Here is a 17,959-nt window from a genome sequence, read left to right on the forward strand (position 1 = left end):
GGTCTCCAGCACCCACATGCACTGGGAGTGATGACGACGACGACGAGGGTCTGAGGCCACGCGGCCCAGGCTAAACACCGCGCGCTGCCAGCCTCGCGCTCCGGGCGTCGAGGGTTCCTGACTGCTTCCTTCCTCCCTCCGCGCGTCTGGAATACGTCATCCTCATTGGACGGCCGCTCCTGGGCGAGCCAATCAGACGAGGAGGGGCGCCTTGGTGGGAGGCGAAGTCTCCAGGGAGTTGACGACGCTGAGGGGAGCCGTCTGGGCTGGGAGAGGTAGGGCGCACGGGCCTGCATGGGAGGAATTCTTCTGGAATCGGCCTTGACCCAGAGCACATGGAGGACAGGGCCAAGACTTCTGCTTAAATTGGAAGGGCTTCGAAGCGGTTGAGGTACTTTTGTGTGTGTGTGTGTGTGTGTGTGTGTGTGTGTGTGTGTGTGTGCGCGCGCGTGTTCTTCTTGAAGAGGCTGCAAAATAACCGTTGTCCTGGCTAGATCCTTCTAGATCTTTTGGAGGAAAAAAACCAAACATACGTTTCTGCTTGCAAGATTGCTGATTACGATATGTATTTTCTAAGACGAGACAGGTTCCTTAGCACATGTGAAGACCTGGGTTTCAGTTTATAGTACCCAGTAAGGAGTGGATGAGGCACACTGATAATCCAAAGCTGTGGAGGGGAAGCAGGAGGATCAGAACTTCAAGGCCACCCTTAGCTACATAGGCAGTATGAGACCCGCCTGGGCCACATGAGACAGTCTCAAAACCTAAGAGGATGAAGATGAAGAAGATGAAGATGATAAAGAATTTGCCTGATAAGATGGTTTAGCAGGAGCCAGGCATGGTGGCGCACTTGGGAGGCAGAGGCAGGCGGATGTCTGAGTTTGAGGCCAGCCTGGTCTACAGAGTGAGTTCCAGGACAGCCAGGGCTACACAGAGAAACCCTGTGAAAAAAGATGGTTTAGCAGGTAAAGGTGCCTGCTGCTGAGCTGGCTGACCTGAGCTTTATCCCAGGGACTCACATGTCGGAAAGAGAGAGCAGGTTCTGGAAAGTTATCCTCTGACCTCTACTAGCACAGAAACAAACAAACAAATAAATAAATGTGATCAATGTAAAACAATGGATCAATAAAACCAGATTGATTATAGTGCATGGCACTCTACACTATGCTCTGTCTGCTGATTTCACTTTCCCTCTTTTGTTGCTAATTATTGAAACACAGCCTTCCTTTATACAGGCTGACCATGGACTTTAATACACTGAGCTATTTAAATCTCAGCCCCAACCACATTTCTCTTTTTGTTTTTATTTTTTTTAAAAAACATAACAGGAACTCATAATGTTGCCTAGGACTTCCTCAAATTAGCAATTCTCTTGCCTCAGCTTCCTCAGAAGGTGTGGTTATAGGTGTTCACCACTGTGCCCAACTTCTTATTTTTCTTTTTCTTACTGTGTAGACCAGGTTGGTCTAGCCCTCACAGTGATCTGCCTGCTCCTATCTTCTAAGTGCTGTGATTACAGGCATGTGTCACCATGCCCAGTTCCTTTTTTTGGTTTTTAGACTTTTTCTCCCCAGCTCTTCCCTAATCTTTCATCATTTTATGATAGCTTGCTTTTTTGGTTATAGATGTAGAAGTTAAATTTTTGAATATTATTGAACACTGAATATAATGTTTCATGGATTAAAGATAAAAGAGAAACAGAAAAAAACATAAGAGAGAAAAAAGCAGCCATGTATGTTTAAAATGTACTTCACTTGACTAACTCATTTTTGTTTGTATTTTATTTATTTATTTATTTAGGCCAGTGTCTGACTGTTTAGTCTTAGCTGGACTTTTTTGTTTGTTTTGTTTGTTTGTTTGTTTGTTTGTTTGTTTTTGGTTTTTGGTTTTTCGAGACAGGGTTTTTCTGTGTAGCCCTGGCTGTCCTGTAGACGAGGCTGGCCTCAAACTCAGAAATCCGCCTGCCTCTGCCTCCCAAGTGCTGGGACTAAAGGCGTGCGCCACCATGCCCGGCTGCTTAGCTGGACTTTATATGGTCCGGGCTAGGTATCCTGTTTCTGCTTCCCTAGTATTGATTGTCTCTAAAAGTTATCTTTGACTTTTGAACTTGGCAGGGATGATGTCTGGATATAGAAGATATCCTGAGTAATGGGAGAAGATAATTCTTATTATCTTCTGGACAATATATTTCTTCCCCTTTCTACTTTGGTTAAAAACTAGATCATATAAAATAAATGTAATATGCTTTGGTCTTTGACCACTATAGAGTAAATATGAGGGTCTTCATGAAGGTTAACTAAATACATGAGGGTAGGTAATGATTATATCAGCCCGATTAAGTGAGCAGGAATGGAATTCCAGGTTATATAGATAAAGAAAGGTCTGATTATATAGTTAATGGGGATAACTGTCATATGTAAAGTGTATAAATCTGGTACCTTGGAAGGCACAGGGAATCTGCCACCTTGGTGAGCTTTCATTTCTCATCTGTAAAGTGGTGGTATTCTTTCCATTGTGCCACTTTAGAAGACAGACGTACTAATGAGTTAAGTGTATGTCACTTGGCAGATGCTTCCTTGGTGGCATTACTTGGCAGTGGTGAACCACTGAAAACTTTGAGGGTGGGGAGTGTCAGGGTAAAGACTGGCCATGCCAATTCTTTTATTAAAACTAAAAATTTAAAATATGTGTATATATGCCATGCATGTGCAGGTGCCCACAGAGGCCAAAATAGGGTGTTTAGTTCTTCAGAGCTAGAGTTGTGAATCATCAATTATGGGTCTGGGAACTAAACTGTGGAAGAGCAAGAAGTTTTCTTATTCCTGAGCTATCCTCCCTAGCCCTCCCCCTTTGTTGTTTTTTGTTTGTTTGTTTGTTTGCATTTTCATTTGTTTGGTTGATTGGTTAGTTTGTTTGGTTTGGTTTGGTTTGGTTTTTAACCCTGCTGTCCTTGCTATGCAAATCAGGCTGGCTTTGAGCTTACAAAGATATTTTTGCCTCCACCTCCAGAGTATTACTACCACACATTAGCCCCCTACTTTTTGTTTTATAAAATGATTTTATTATTTTTTATGTGTATGGGTGTTTTGCCTGATATATCTGTGTATTATATGTGTGTCTGGTGCCCTTGGAGGCCAGAAGAGGGACTTAGATTCCCTTGAACTGGAGCTGTGAGCCATCATGTAGGTGCCGGGATTCGAACCCAGGTGCTCTAGAAAAGAACTAGTTCCCTTAGATATTGAATCATCTCTCTAGTCCCATTGTTTTTATTGTTGTTGTTGTCATTATTATTATTTCAAGAGACAGGATCTCATGTAGCCCAGTCCTTGAATTTGCAAAATAGCCAAGGAAGACATTGAACCTCTGATCTTCCTTCTGGGATGACAGGTATTTGCCACAACACCTACTTTATGAGGTGTTGAGAATGGAAGTCAAAGCTTCATTCATGCTAGGCAAACACTAGCAACAAACAGGTATATCTAATCCACAATTCATTCTTTAAAAATTTTTTTTGCCCATGCCTGTAATCCTAGCACTTGGGAGGCAGAGTCAGGTGGATCTCTGAGTTCGAGGCCAGCCTGGTCTACAGAACAAGTTCCAGGACAGCCAGGGCTACACAGAGAAACCCTAATAGCTCAGTCTGACCTCAAGTGTACTGTATAGCCAAGGCTGATCCTGAACTCCTGATCCTTCTGCCTCCTCCACTTTCCAAATGCTGGGGTTACAGGCACGTGCACTACAATGCCCGCTTTTTAAAAAGATATATGTATTTATGTGTATTAGTACACTGTAGCTGTCTTCACACTCACCAGAAGAGGGCACCAGATCCCATTACAGATGTCTGTGAACCACCATGTGGTTGCTGGGAATTGAACTCAGAACCTCTGAAAGAGCAGTCAGTGCTCTTAACTGCTGAGCCTCTCTCTAGCTTACCCATTTTAATAATCCATTTTTCTTTGTTTTTTAAATTAGTTTTTAATTAGTTTTTGTATATGTGTGTGGATGCACATGCCAGGGTGAGTGTGTCAAAACCAAAGGACAACATGTGAGGTTCAGTTCTCTCCTTCCACCATGTGGAGCCTGAGAATCAAAATCAAATTCCAGGTCTAATGACAAGCACCTTACCCACTGAGCCATCTCATTTAAAATTTATTTATTTATGTATGTGTGTGTACCATATGTATTCATTACCCAAGGAAGTAGCAGCTTCAGATCTCCTGGAACTGGAGTTCTGAATGACTTTGAGCCACAGTGTGTGTACTGGAAATTGAATTCTGGTCCTCTGCAAGAGCAGGCAGTGCTCTTAACTGATGAGCCATGTCCCTAGGCCAACAGTTTATTCTGAATGAGTTTATACTATATGCTAGACATCTTTAGACCATATTTATGTTGCCAGGTAATGTGGCCCATCTCTGTAATCCTGGTAGTTTGTAGGTTGAAGCAGTGGGGTTACTGGAAGTTCAAGGCTATCTTGGGCTATAAAGTGAGTTTTACACTGGTAGGAACTATATAGCAAGATCTGACTGAAAAGCAAAAGTGACTTATGTGTATTTTTATTCTGACAACAGATTTGTATGTGTGACATATGATGTATAGGCGCACAGGCTAGAGAAGGGCATCCAGTGTTCTGCACTATCACTCTCTGACTTACTGTTTTAAGCTTGGACCTGGGTTGGTGACCAGTAAACTGCAGTGACCCTCTGGACTCCCCCTCCTATCCATAGGCATTCATATAGCCATGTCTGGCTCTTTACATTGGTGCTGTAATCTGAACCAGGCCCTCATGGTTGAGCAGCAAGTGGGCAGTCTCCACTGAGCTCTCTCTCCAGCGAGAGACAGTTATTTCCATTTTATAGCTAAGGAAACTGAGCTTCAGAGATTATATAATTTGGCCAAGGTCTCATAGTGGTGCAAAAAACTGAACTAGTATACTTGTAGAGGTGTAGCTGGAAGCCAGCAGTTTGACTGCAGTCTCTCTTCTTAGCCAGTATATAACCATTATAGATTATGAAAGCTTTATGAAGATACATTTTGCAGCAGCCAATAGGAACACACACCTATTGTCCCAGCACTCAGGAGGCAGACACAGGGGGTATCTCTGTGAGCTCAAAGCCAGTCTGCCTGGTCTAGATATCAAGAGTTCTAGGTCAGTCAGGGGTACATAATGAGACCCTGTCTCAAATAATAAAATAAAGTAAAAATAAATTAAAAATAGGGCTAGAAGAGGTCACCACCAAGGTAATGACCAAAGTTTAATCCCCTGGGCCCATATGGAGGAAGGAGAGAACTGATCCCTACAAATTATTCTCTGATCTGAGTATGACTGCTGTGTCATATTCATACTCATGCACACACAAAGAAATCTAATTTAAAAATATATAAGGAGAAACCTTCTAACTCATTATCTTCGTTTAGTAATTAGTGAATAACTCATACCAGTTTTACCAGGTGGTAATATACCTTCAACCCTATAACTCAGAAGTCGGAGGCATGGGGTTTTTGAGTTTGAGGCCAGCCTCGGGTAGAGTGAGATCCTGTCTTAAACAAAACAAAGCAACCTCCCCACCCAAGAAAAAACAAAATCCAACAACAAACACAGCCCCTTCCCCTTAGAAACTTTAAAGGGATTCGTAGGAAAACCCCTATAATATTTTATTTAGGTCAAATAAAAAAGCCAGGTAATTTTGAGTTGACTAAGCAATAGCATTCTCTTAATTCTTTTAACGACGATATGATATTCTTAACTAGTCTACACTCTTTGTTTATTGGATTCTGCCCATTGTCCCAGGCAAACCATATTGTTTTGATGGGAAGATAGTGCTGGCCCTCACCGGCTCAGTGGATTCTGCTTTCTTTTAGTTTAGAGAAGAAAGGCTAACAAACTATTAAGAAGTCTAAGTATTTATTTTCTCCATTAGCTTTTAATTCAATTAAGCCAAAACAATGAAATTGAGTTTGTCTCAGATATTTCCTACCATCCCAGTCAGCATATAGTCCAGTTTCTGGGATTTCGCCTTCCTTCTTTCCTGACTTCCTTTGGGAAAACGCTTTGGGGAAGAAAGCAGCAAACCAAACCGCAGCAGGTAAAGAAAGTAAGCTCTTTTCTGTTTTCCCACCCAGATAGGTAGGGAAAGGGAACAAGACCCTCATCAAAGAGAACTGAGGCTTAGGCGAGCCGTTCTAAAATGCTTTGTTATTTAGCACCTCCCACCTCCCCCCAGATCTGCAGTAATCCCTCAGAGATTGTATAGTCTCCGCTTTAAATATACATATAATATATATGTATAAAACTTCCTCGTCTTTCTCTCTCCTTTTTTTTTTTTTTTTTTTTTTTAATTTCCTATAATAAAGTTTCCTATTGGATAAGGTCAGCTCCCTGATTTATGCCTGGTTCCTATTGGAAGCTCGCAGGGGCTGACATCACTTAGGAAAGCTAGGGTAGGGCTGCCAGATCAGTTTGTCACCACCCAGGCTGCCTTGCCTTTGGCTGGGTGCAACTTCCATTTTAGGTGTTGGATCTGAGGGGAAAAGGAGAGAGAGAGAGAGGGAAAGGGGGAGAGAGGGAGAGAGAGAGAGAGAGAGAGAGAGAGAGAGAGAGAGAGAGAGAGAGAGAGAGAGAGAGAGAGCGATCAAGAGGGAGGGAGGGAGAGCAAGCGAGTGAGACAGACACGGAGGGAGAGGAGAAAGGCAGGAAAGATCCTGGAACGAGGAAGAGGAAGAGGCGGCGAACCTCGCTGGATTTGTCTTTTCTCAGCACATTGGTGAAGCTTTGGGTTTGTTTCTTAAAGGACTGGCTTTAGAAGTCCACATTTGAGGTGTGTGCTTTTTAAATTTTTTTCCTTTTATTAAAAATGTGTGTATTGGGAAAGGGGTAACTCAAGTGGAATTTTTTTCTTAATGGTAACTGGAGGGACTTTTAAAAGGGTGAGAAAGCCTGTTAGTGCTGACGGTGAATTTTAACCAATTATTTTTTTCACTTTTAATACTTTGGAGGTTTCTTGGTATTTTATTTAGTTAGGAAAAGGTAAAACGTACAAGACCTGGAAACAAACTTCTAGGTGTAATACCGGAAGCTGGTTAGAAGCTGGGTAGAAGTTGTGTAAATTCCTTTTTTTTGTGTGTACTTTTATATTATTTTTTTCCCCTGGATTTAGCTAACGTACTCTTATTTTTCAGAGCTCAAAAAGTTGTTTTTTTTTGGGGGGGGGGCATGTTGTGTGTGGGTTGGGGAAGGAATCTGTCCTGGTCGGAAGCTGGTCGTACAGATGGCTCTTACCATGTTTCGGAACTTTTAGCCCCCTCACCTTTGAATTTGTGGCAGTGGAAAGTTGCAGGAAGCTTTCGAGTTTCAATGGTATTGTTTTTTCCTTCTGAACGTGGACGGCCCAGAAGGGTTTCAGCGCTGCAGTTCCTGGGTGGATCCCTCTTTCACTTTTCCAGGTGTGGTGGTGGGTGGGAGCCGCTGTCGCCTGCCTGCCTGCCTGCCTAGGAGGCTCTTTGCTTTGCCTTGTGAAAACAAATGGATCTACGTTAACTTGAGTTGCCACTCCTTCCTTCCTTCCTTCCTTCCTTCCTTCCTTTCTTTTTGTACTAAAAGTCCTTTTAGTGGCACAAATTTGTGAAGGTGTTGTGTGTTAAACTTACAGATATGGTAATGTTTGGCCTTTAAGGGGATAAGGAAATTCTAATCATACTTTCTGTTGACCGGAGTGAAACGGCAAAACACCTGAAAGTCGTCTCGGTCCTTTTGGTCTCTGAAAGGTTTGTAGGTTGTAAATAGACAGGTGAAGAGAAACCACTTAATGAAAACTTGGAGTTTGCAAAGCACGTTTGAGAAAGCATAAAGGGAATTTTATTTTTAAGCCACTGGAATGATGCTTTTTTGAGGTGTCTTTTGTTTGTTTGCCTGCTCGATTAACTAACTTACCACTAAGTTAGAACTCTGTTAAAGCTGTGACTGGTTCATGTTTTATAATTGACCTTAAGGTTTGCTTGGTTTTGATTTTTGTATATGCATTCTTGGAAATGTGCAGATCCTAGATAATTATATAGCCAACTCATCAGTAGCTGGAAAATAGGTACTTTCTTCTTTTAAAATGGAAATCAGCATGGAAATTAGAGCTGGAATAGATATTGCTCTAATTGTATCAAGATGGGTCTTAATGTCTAAGCTCCTCATTACCTTTAAACTGATATGAATCTTTAGTCTTTTGATTTCATAGTCCCTGTCCTCATTCTTTTTAGACTAGAATATTTCCTTGAATAATTTTCTACTGGGAAGATATTCCTTGTGTGGTGGTTTTGTCCTTGTGCGGTTGTGGCTTCTGGAGGAAACAAGTTTTGTTCCTCTTTTCCTTTCCATATAATTTAGGCAAGGATTACAGAAAAAAATTTGACGAGTGGACCTGAGAATTAAAATAAGTAATTGAAAAGAAAGACAAAAGACAATATGTACAGTGTGTTGGGCTACAGTTTTCATTTCCAATTTTCCTTTGAAATGCTTTTCCAAGGAGATTTCTCACTGTGTCTTTGGAGGGTCGGTTTGTTGCTGCCACAGTGTCGGTTTCTCACTCAACCTTTAGGGGGAGGGATGAGAGTCTGAAGGAGGAGTACAAAGGCAGTTTGAAAATAGATTCTGGATGACTGCTGGTGATCTGGGTCCGGCTTGGAAACTGAGCTTTGTGTAGCCGTGTTGCGCAGCATTAGGGTCCAGAACTATTTACAAACTAAGGTATTGTTTGGCCTGCCGTATAGTGAAGAGCCTTTTGAGGTGATAAGATGGAAGATTTTTGTCTTTTACTTCTCCTTCCTTGATTCTTTCAGGAATTACAGGAAAGAGTACAGATAAGTAAATCTTTTATTTTGCCATTATTTTTATTTTTTGTGCTTCTTATTTTGGTTTGGGGGTGAAAATGATGACAAATGAGTATGAATTGTATAGATTTTCTTTCCTTGTTTGCTTTATATGGAATTCAGTTAGTTTCTTTGTTACGTGAGTAAGGTAGTGGGTCTGAGTTTCAGGTGTGTGTGGTTGGTTAGATAGAGTGTTAGTGCCTTTCATAGGATTCCAGTATGGACAGTCAGGGGTGGGGGTCATCATGGTTTCAGCTGGTCTAAAATTGGGACTCTTGGAAATCTTAGAAAGGGGAAAGCTTCCAGTAATCGCATGCCAGCCTTAGGTTTATCAAATAATTGTTCCTAGGGGTAGATGAGACAGGATGCAGGCAGATAAATTCTGCTTAGATCACTATCAATTGCAATATCAAAATATTTAGCTGTGTATAATTTATTGCTTTCTATTGTGGTAGGTGACGGCCCTCTGTTAGTATCTTCTAGGTCTTCCAATCCCCTACCCTCCCTGTCATTGTTTTATTTTACTGTGTGCTAAGCATTTTGCATAGACTACTTAGTCTCTAATAACCATTTTTTAAAAATGAATTTGAGACAAAGAAGCTGGGGTTTGCTTAAACATCTCATTATTTAATTGGTGGAGGTCAAGATTGACCCTGGTCTGATTGAGCACAGAGTCAATGAATTTAACCAGGGGTACATTGCCATTACCCAAAGAGAATGGACATAACAGCTGGGACTAAAATAAATGAAGCCTTGCTATAGGCAGGAGTGTCTTAGTAGTTACTTATAGGCACCAAGTTCGGACAGTGTATATAAAAGACCAGTTTCTTTAGAGCAAGTGAGAGCTGAATATGCTGGCATAGATATCTTAGCCCTAAAAGCAGGGGCCATATCATGTACATGCCACTGCCGTTACATTAGTCCCTTTTTTCCCTTTTGTATTACTGGGGATTGAACTAGGAGCCTCACACAGGCAAGGCAAGTACTCTGCCACTGAGCTCATCGCCAGTTCTGCTTGCTTGCTTGCTTGTTTATTTGAGACAGGCTTTCTCCATGTTGCTCTGGTTGTCCTGGAACTCTGTAGACTAGGCTGGCCTTGAACTCACAGATCCGATCTGCCTCTGCCTCCAAAGTGCTGGGTCTAGTGGCATGCACTACCACATCCTGTTGTTCTTTATTTTTAACTTCTGGGATTTGCCTCAACCTTCGTTTGCTTATTAATGAAATTTTGTCTTCCAGAGAATTTTCAGCTCTTTGGGTTGAATGAGAAGCTTGGAGGTAGTTGTAATAAATAATGTTTGTCATAATGAATTAAAAATGACTATCTTTCACTCTAAACTTGAGGTGCTTGTGTGTAGGTACTTTCTTATCTCTAGCCCTTCATTACCTATTGTAGTGTCTGCTACAAACTGGGTGCTCAGTAAGTAAGCCTTGTTTAATTAAGGTACTTGATGGGAATTAGTGGAGTCTGAGAAGGCTTAAATGGAGACAGGAATCAGAACAACATGAATTCATTGCATTCCCATGTAATTTTGACACTTTCATGGTAACCTGTAGTGTAGATTTTTTATTTATTGCATTCCATTTTTCTGTTTACATACATTTCATTGTATTAGGTGGTGAAGGGCAGGCCCCTGCTCCTGCTAAGGCCAGGTGTATGGAAGTCAGAACAATTAGGACATGGGAGAGAATCTGTTCTTGTTCCCAGTGAGAACTCAAAGTCCGGATGCTTGGTGTCAGGTTCTTTTATCCTCTAGATATTTCACCAACCCTAATAATTTCTTTGGGGTGGAATCTCACGTAACTGAGGATCACCTTGAAATTGTGATCCCTCTGACCCTTCTGAATGCTGGTGCTATAGACATGTGTCACCACAACTAGCTTCTTTTTAACAAAGTTTCGGGAAATAATGGAAGATCTTTAAGGTTTAGCTTTTCTTGGCAGTCTAAAGAACGGTGTAAGAAGTAAGGTGCATTTCTTTCATAGCTTAGGCAGCTGTTGCCTTCAGTCAGTCAAGGCAGCCTATCCACTTTCTGGGGAAAAACGTGGAGAGCAGCAAGGAAGACCGTTTTCACCCCTGCTTGGGTCAGTGGTTTATATACCACCAACAAAAACACAAAGGTCTTGGGATGTTAGCTTTTGATTATAAGTATTCAAAGAAAATGTAGTTGATGTCATTTTTTTCCCTCTCTACAAGTCTCAGTTTGAGACAGGGTCTCCTGTAACTTGGCTGATCTTCAACTCCTAATCTTGTCTCTACCTCCTGAGTGCTACTGTGAATTACAGGACTAGGCTGCTACTACACTTGATATATCATGTTCTTTTTTTTCTGGAGATTGTGTAGGGGGATGTGTGTGTGTGTGTGTGTGTGTGTGTGTGTAGGGTTAGCACAGGATAGCACACACATGGTGGCTCAGAACCATTTGTGTAACTCCAGTTCCAGGGTATATGAGAACTCTTCTGGCCTCTATGGGTACCATTTATGCATGGTACACATATATACATGTAGGCAAAACACTCATACACATAAAATAAAAATCAACAAATCCATGTTACATGAAGCTGAAATGGGAATTGATTGACCTAAAAGATGTAGCTGCCTCCAAGGTTTCAAATAGAGCACTGATAGAGCATGAACACTGTCCTGCTTAGAATTAAAAGGGGAAGCTGAAATATGACTGATTTGTATTTAGTTGTGTAATTATTTTTAATTTGATTTTTGAGACAGAGTTTCAAGTAGCCCAGGCTGTCTTTGGCCTTGCCTAGGGCTTCCTAAATTCTGGACAAATAGTCTATCAATTGAGCTACCCCTAGTCTTTGTTTTGTTTTGTTTTTGACAGGGTTTTTCTGTTTAGGAGCCTAGGCTGTTCTGGATTCTGTAGACCAGGCTAGCCCCCAAATTCAAAGAGATCCTCTTACCTCTGTCTCCTTAGTTGTGGAATTAGAGATAAGTACTACCACACCCTGCTTCCTCCAGTCATAAAGAGTTGGTTTTTTCCAAGTGCTGATTAGTGCTAGGTAATTTGGTTAAAGTTATCACCAATCTCATATGGTGGTTGGTAAAGTGGTGTTTACAGTTTTTACTTCACACATGCAGAATTTTGCAATAAAAACTTCAAGAATCACATTAACTCTTCCTTACACCCATTTACGTAGCACCTTAACTGCTGCATAGTTTTTTGGTTTTTTTTTTTTTTTTTTGGTTTTTTGAGACAGGGTTTCTCTGTGCAGCCCTGGCTGTCCTGGAACTCACTCTATAGACCAGGCCTGCCTCTGCCTCCCCAGTGCTGCGATTAAAGGTGTGCATGCGCCACTACGCCAGGCTAAGTATTTTTTAATTTACTCAACCAAAAAAGTAATTTCCTACAGAGTACATCTCTCCAGTGTTATAAGGCAAAGAAGGATAGCACAATTGATGCTTAAAAAAACACACACACAGAAAGGAAAGTTTTGTAAAAGAAAGTCCTGTTTTTAAAAAAGCTGCTGGAGCAAGACTGTTGAGTTCCAATCTTAGATTTTTCTGATTTACCCTGGGACAAATTGCTTAGTTACTGTTTGTCCTGGTCTTTTCTCTAAGGTGGGGGTAGTTTTAATAATTTCTGTGGGGATACATATCTCAGAGGGTGCTTGCCTAACATGCTCTAAGCCCTAGGTTTGATTCTTCTAATGCAGAAACAAACAAACAAAAAAAATGTATTAACTCTTAACTTTGTATATCGGATTGTCATTACAATTGGTTTGCTATTTAAAGTTTATAAAGTATATAGCTCATACTAATATTTTGCATTTGTTTTCCATAGAACTCTGAATAAACATTATTTGTCTGTTGGACAAGATGTCTTTTTTTTTTTTTTTTTTTTTTTTTGAGACAAAGTTCACCATGTAGCAAACTTGCTTATACTCAAAATCTCCTGCCACAGCCTCCCAAGTGATAGGGTTACAGACATGTTCAAGCCTCTGGTGTTCTGTTAATTTTCAGAAACATTTTATTTTGGTGCTGGGCAGCAACTTTTAGGGAGCTGTGGAGGTGGGGGCTCAAAAACACTCTTGCAGAAAGGGAAGGAGACAAACAGGTAGCACCACCAGATTAGCTTCATAATTTCTTCAAAGACTTTAGCAGAACTGCAGGTTACTCCCGTCCTTTTGTGTCCAGCCAAAACAGAACTCTGGATAAATGTAATTTGATAAGAGTGGATCGAGAAGGGTTTGGATTGGGTTTGTTATCATCAGCTTGAACCAGATTTTTGTTTTCTGGCTTTCACTATGTACCCATGGTTGACTTGGAATTTAGACCGGGCTGCCTTCAAACTTGTGAAGAGCTTCCTACCTCTGCCCCCAAGTTGCCTGGATTACAGATAGGTACCACCAGCAGCCCCCCCTCTTTTTTGGTCACAATTCATTTTGAGCCAGGTTCTTCACATCAAGCTTATCTAGTCAGGAGTTTGTAAGCTAATGCTGGGTTATATAAATGGACGTGCAGAAACAAAGGCAGGCTTTTGCTATATTTTTATTGAAATAGGCTCCCTCTTTTTTTTATTCAGGAAACATTCCACTTGCAGCCCATATTTATGGATTGTAAAATTGTGACATGTAAAAATTTTGAGTTCATGAATGCTTCCTGTGAAAAGTGTGCTTCTAAGAAAAGTCTGCTTTCTTATGAAGAAAAGCCAAGCTGGGCTTGGGGGGTGTGTGCATATCTTAGATGTAGCCCTGTCTTGTAGGTTTCCTCCAGTCTAGAATTTTCCTTCTCTCCATTTTACCCCTCACCTGCTATGTAGTTTCTTTATATGATGTAGCCTACGCAACTAGGGTTCTGAATAGTATTTCTTTAGTACTCTTTAGCCTTAAGTGATAGCTCCCTTACCCAGTTCTTCAGTCTAGACTCTTTACTGTTTCAACTGATCCTTCCCTGTTGGCTTGCTTTCCCACTTTCTGTATTCTCTCCCTTCAGCTGATGGTCTTCTCAAGATTTTTATTTTTAATTTTAATTGGTTGTATTGATGATAAAGACAAGTGTAGGATGCAGCTCTGGTTTCATTGAATTAGGCTGACATGAAGGTGCATCCAGTAATTCAACTAGTGCCCCTCCCTCCACCCTATGGGTTTCTCTGTGTAACTCTGGCTGTCTCAGGCTGGCCTTGAACTCAGAGATTCATTAGCCTCTGTCTCCCACGTGTTGGGATTAAGGGCATGTACAACCAGCCCTCAGTTTTTATCTTTATTTTTTCCAGACCTCATCTATCTTTCCTAATCAGTTATTCATAGCTTAGCCAATAGTAGAGCAAAAGAAATTTACTTTCCCCAAAATAATGACATTTGTATTTGTGACCCATGTTATTCTGTATTGAAATGGAGCAGCACATTTCTTACTGTTGAATGACAAGATGTTTGTTTGTAGAAGCTTATATTTTAGGAGACCAGAATTTATTCTGATGTTTGAGGACATAGACATTGTTATAGAAAGTAGGTCAACTTTTCAGTACCTTTATCAAAGCACCTGCAGTTCCCATTTCATTGCAAGTGAAGTAAATCTCATTGAGTAAAGTAGCTGGTGTGTGTATTCAATCTGAAATTGATGCCAATCTGATTTCTCTGCTGCTGCTTTGTTGGAATGGGGGAATTCTGTAACCTTTCTGCTGTTCTTTCCTCTGCTGGCTTTGCAAACTAGGACACCATTGGGCACTTGAGTACCTACCCTGCTGAAGGTCAGCCAAAGGAGGAGGAGGTATGACTGTAAGTGTATAGAAGTCCCCAGTCATAGATAGACCTAAGGATCACAGTTAGAAAAAAAAAAAGTAGAGAACCTGGTATGGCACATGTCTGTAATTCCAGTATTTTGAGGAAGCTGGGGCAGGAAGATTGGGAGTTTGGGGCCAGCCTATGCTACATGGTGGACCTTGCCAAAAATATCGATAAATAGGACTGGTTAGATGGCTCGATGGGTAAGACGCTTGCTGCCAAACTTGATGACTTCTGCATGTTTGCCTTATGACATAGGTTCATATACATATACATGCATGTGCAAAATTACTGTAAAATAATAAAAAGGAGCTAGCCACGGTGCATGAATGGAGAAGTGGAGAATGGAGGGCCAGGAAGTACCTTACCATTGGTAAGTGGTGAGTTTAGTGGGAAACACGAGACCTTGTCTCAAAAACAGCAGACCTGGAACCAACTAAACAAAGAAGTATTTAAATAAAAACAAAATGATTATTTATTTATTTTTTAATTTAACTGTATTCATTGAACATGAGAAACGTCTTTACTTAAAAGAAGGCAGGTGTGGTGGTATCCATGCAGCTCTAGCACCCGAGGCTAATGTGGGAGAACAGGAGATGGGATCTAGCCAGGGTAGATAGATAGCAAGACTCTTTCTAAAAGCAAAACAGAAAAGACCAAAATAAAACAAAGAAAAAGACAAACAAAAAACTGAGGGTTGAGGATAGATGTACCTCAGTAGTAGAGCATTTGCCTGGCATAAACAACTTCCTGGATTTGATCCCTACATGCACAAAAAAATGCTGTGTGCCATGCTCTAGTGTATAATAATAAACTAAATTGACTTAATGAGTATACAAGCACATATGTTACACTATGTAATTCTGTTGGAAAAAAGCATTAGTACATAGGATGGAAGCTATATGGGGCCAAGGGGGCAAAATTCGTGTGTATTTGTTGCTGTATGCTGTTTGTCTGTCCGTCTATCTATCTATCTATCTATCTATCCATCAATCAATCAATAAATAAATAACAGGGTTTCATGGTCCCGGCTGGCTCATGAACTCCTAATCCTTCTGACTTCATGTCTCAAATGTTGAGGATTATTATATGAGTGGTCAAGGAGAGTTTATATGTAAGATATATTTGGAAGAGAACAAAAGAAATGAGTGGTTGATTGTCATACACAGGAGAGGAATAGAGAAGGCACAGACCTAGGCTGGCCCCTGATCAAGAGAGATAGTGGGGGGTGGGTATCAACAGAGACCTGTCTGGGCTGCTTTATACTGAAAGACAGAGTACTGGTATAGGATCCTGCTTAGCACTACAGAGTACAAAGTAAAATTGTCTTTAGGTCTATGGAGACAACAGCTGTGACTAGTGTTTTGTGTGTTCCTACTAACTTGAGGCAACAGCTGTCCCAGCCTCTTTTTCCCATTGTAGAAGCTCTATGAGAGTGCTTACCATACTAGCACATTCTGTATGGGGTGATGACCTTTGTTTTGAAGGACCACAAGACAAGTGCAGTTATAATAAGTTTACATGTGTTTGTAAACATCAAAGATTTTCTTCTTAGCTACATAGTTGTCTAGGAAAAGGAGAAATTGCAGCCCAGACCCTGTACAGTTTCTTTTGTCTACATTTGTTGTTTTTGTTTAAGTGCTTTGGGCCCCCACTTACCTACTGCTTGTGCTCATTTTACCAAAAGTTCCTGGGTGTTTTGTTTTGTTTGTTTGGGACAGGAGATGATCTCTCTGCATCTACCTCCCTGGAACTAACAGAAATCCAACTGTCTCTGCTGGGATTTAAGGCTTGGGCTACCATACTTGGATTGAAGTTCCTCCTTCCTCCTTTTAATGTTGGGGTTTGAAGGTTTCAGGGATCCCCCTCCTGAGACTGGAGAATTATGGTCACTGTTACCATATCCATATTTCTACCTTTCGTATCAGCGGTGATTATCTTTGTTAAGTAACCTTAGGGCTCTATTTTTCTTTTTCAGGTATGTAAGTTTAATTTATTAGGTATCATCAAAGCACATACTGAATCACTTTGCTTGGTTGATTTTGATGGAACTGAAGACTAATCAACTGTTTGGTGATTTGGTGTTCTTTGGCAACCCATATAGCAAAGTTAGATAATACCTGATTACCAGAGGACCTGTGTCACTCACACTTACTTTTCCTTTCAAGATTTCTGGTTTAGCAAGTTTGTTAGGGATACTTCAGCTAGAGATACTGCACCCCTACCCTGATCTCTGAGTGTATCCTCAAGCTTATACCATAGTCCAGGTAGTTAGTTTTGTTTTCCTTCTTGAGCCTCCCCAGGCTTGGTTTAACCTGTAGGTGCTACTATACTCAGCTTTCCCCTTCTTTCTGTTAAAGACTTTAGATCTGGTATTTGACCTGATTACTCATTATTCTGCTCTCTAAATACAGTTATCTGGTTGTCATCCAGTGCTAGGTATTAACATCTTTACTGGTTGACTAAGGAACATTTCAATTCCCTTCTCCTAGTTGTAGCATTATGTGGGAAGTACTCTAGGTAATCACAGATCTCTGTAAGGTTTCCAAGGTACTTTAAGTAACTAGTTGATGCTTATTTCTCCAGTATATGTATGATTGTCATGACTGTCATATAATGCTGTTCTTTCCTTTCTTTTTCATATTTTATTATTTTTTAGCCTAAATTTTCACTCACACAATTTTCATAGAAATGTTTTTCCCTATAGCTCTTTAAGGACATTTTGCTACTCATTTGGTCTCAAACTAGAAGTTAAAGTGACTTGCTTGGAAAAATTCAGCAATAACTCCTGCTGTTTCAATTTCTGGTTATTCCTCATCTATTATCAACTAGGCTAGAAATATCTAGGACTCATGAATGCTTGAATGAAGAAGATTTAGGACTTGGATTCTTTTATAGTAGAATATGGAACGAGTCTTTAAGAATTTTGCGTAGATCTTCATTCCTTGCAGGAAATTAAAACATTTACAATGTTGTTCCTTCTGCAGTGTAAATAGGCATGTACTCCAGCGAGCAGCTCACAAGTCCATAGGCAGTGGGCCTGGTAGCAAGGTACTCTTCTTTCTAGGTACTGAGTCTAAAAAAAAAATATTTAAAGCTGAACTTGGTGACATAGGTCTGTAATCCCAGCAATCAGGATCACTGTGAGTTTGAGACAAGCAACAAGCAAACTGGGCTATGCACTGAGAGTTAGTCTAAGCAAACCAAACAAAGCAAATAAACAAAGGACTTAACTTTATGCTGCTACAACCATCTTATACTTAAGTCTACGCTTTCAGAGTTTCTAATCCAGACTGAGTAATGATCTGAACTGTCTAGTGGGCAGTAAAACAGACCCAAATGTATTTTCTAACTACTGCCCCTTTTG

General features: G+C 40.7%; 1 protein-coding gene across 11 annotated transcripts in view; it reads left to right on the top strand.

The window, feature by feature from the left end:
• The first annotated feature begins 6,450 nt into the window (after positions 1-6,450).
• Ctnnd1 (catenin delta 1) overlaps positions 6,451-17,959 on the top strand; it is a 51,396-nt gene continuing 39,887 nt past the window's right edge. For 8 of the 11 annotated variants that reach the window (XM_085834723.1, XM_085834722.1, XM_085834724.1 and 5 more), the window contains exon 1: positions 6,451-6,815. The gene's annotated coding sequence lies outside the window, so the exon portion shown is untranslated. The remainder of the gene's footprint in view (positions 6,816-17,959) is intronic. The other 3 variants (XM_085834728.1, XM_085834729.1, XM_085834730.1) reach the window with 1 other exon arrangement.

The sequence above is a fragment of the Mus caroli genome, unplaced genomic scaffold (genome assembly GCF_978045245.1).
Source record: "Mus caroli unplaced genomic scaffold, Mus_caroli_1 scaffold_2, whole genome shotgun sequence".
NCBI lineage: Eukaryota > Metazoa > Chordata > Mammalia > Rodentia > Muridae > Mus > Mus caroli.